Raw genomic sequence first — 1,700 nt, forward strand, 5'->3', positions numbered from 1 at the left:
TCACTCTGGCTCAGAAAGGTAAATTATGTTTCACCCCTCCCCATCCTCCACTCTCCCCGAACTAATGAAAAACGTGAACTCAGTCTATGAAGCATTGCCTGTATGCCCATCCAGTTCTCATGAGCAACAGTAAACATGAAGGAGATGGTTGCCTGTGATTAGAAGTTTTTGTAGGCTGGGAGCTGAGTGACGTGCACTGGGCCCCTCTTAGAGGAATTTGTGACTCTGCCTGTCCTGGCAGAGAATTCTGGTTAAATGTCCATTGGGAGCATTTGCACCACAGATTCAGCAATGGCTACAAAACAGGGCTTGTCTAGACTTAAGAAAACATTAATAATACTTAAAAATGGGCATGCATTCTAGAATCTGGTTGTTAAATATTTACCAGCACCCTTCTCCCTCCTCCCCACCCCATTGTTCTCTAAACATTCCTCCTTCAGTCTCAGCATGAATGGGGTAGTAGAAGGCTCAGGGAATGGAGTCATCAGCAGACTGGAGGTTAATGAATAATATTCATAACTGGCATTTCTGCACTGATACTTCAAGTTGTGCACAGTGCTCTATTGGAGCCTCTCAACAACCCCTCCAGGCTCTAGTGTACCTAAGCTCTCAGTTAAACACCCACATCTCTTTGCTCCCCCTGGGTTCCCTGCAGTCCACCCTCATCTTCTCCTCCCAGCTGGTCTGTGTTGTACATTAGAGGGCTTCTCATAAGTTAGTGCCAGGGAGACCCTTGGGTGCTCCCCATCTTCTCTCCCTCTTGCTTCCTGATTGCCTTGCCTCCGTTTCTGAACCTGACCATACCCTTGAGGCAGATGCTCCCCTTGGAAGTCATCCTTGGGAGCATGAAAGTGGCTTTGGATTCCAAGAGGCAGGGCCTGGCCGCTGAGTCACCTGACCACATCTGATGAGGATAATGGATGGCTTTCACCTGAGAAGGACCTGAAGGAAGCAACTTGCCCACTTATACTGACCAAGCTTGAAAACAGAGAGTGGAAGAGTAACAATGACTGTCAGAAGAAAGGAAGGTGGAGAAAGGAGTGGGCATAAGTCAGTCAGCCAGTCAGTCAACACACGTCTTCCATGCCCACAATGTGCCAGGCCCCATGCTGAGCCTGGGAAAGTCTGAATGGCAGTTCAGATAAATTAGACCCACAACTCCAGGAGATCTATAGCCTCAAGGCCCTCACTGAGGCTAATATAGTAGCAGCAACAATGAGGGTTAGCCCTTATACAGAGTCTTAAGATCTGCAAAGTGCCTTACGAAGCTGTTTTCTTTCATCCTCACAGCTAGCCTGGGAAGCAGATGCTATATAATCTCCATCACACAGATGAGGAGATTGAGGCAGACAACGGTAAAGTGACTGGCCAAGGTCCTAGGGCTGGGAAGAGTCACAGGGTGGCTCCAGGCCTGCTACTCCACTCCTTTAGCAAGCTGCCTTTATTTAAAATGTTAATTAAACACATTTCATTTCCATATCTCTTAGGAAATCGATTTGAAGCATCATTTCACATAGTCGGTTGCAGTTTTCAAGCTGTCCTTTCAAAAGACCACCTATCCTTTGTTCCCTTTGAGAACAAGCTTTCTTTTAATTTACTATTTCACTTCTCTTCCTCCCCCTCAATTACATGTAAAAACAATTTTTAACATTTGTAGGTTTTTTAAAGCTTTGATTTCCAAATTCTCTTCCTCCCTCTCT

The sequence above is a fragment of the Macrotis lagotis genome, chromosome 7, assembly GCF_037893015.1.
Source record: "Macrotis lagotis isolate mMagLag1 chromosome 7, bilby.v1.9.chrom.fasta, whole genome shotgun sequence".
Lineage (NCBI taxonomy): Eukaryota > Metazoa > Chordata > Mammalia > Peramelemorphia > Peramelidae > Macrotis > Macrotis lagotis.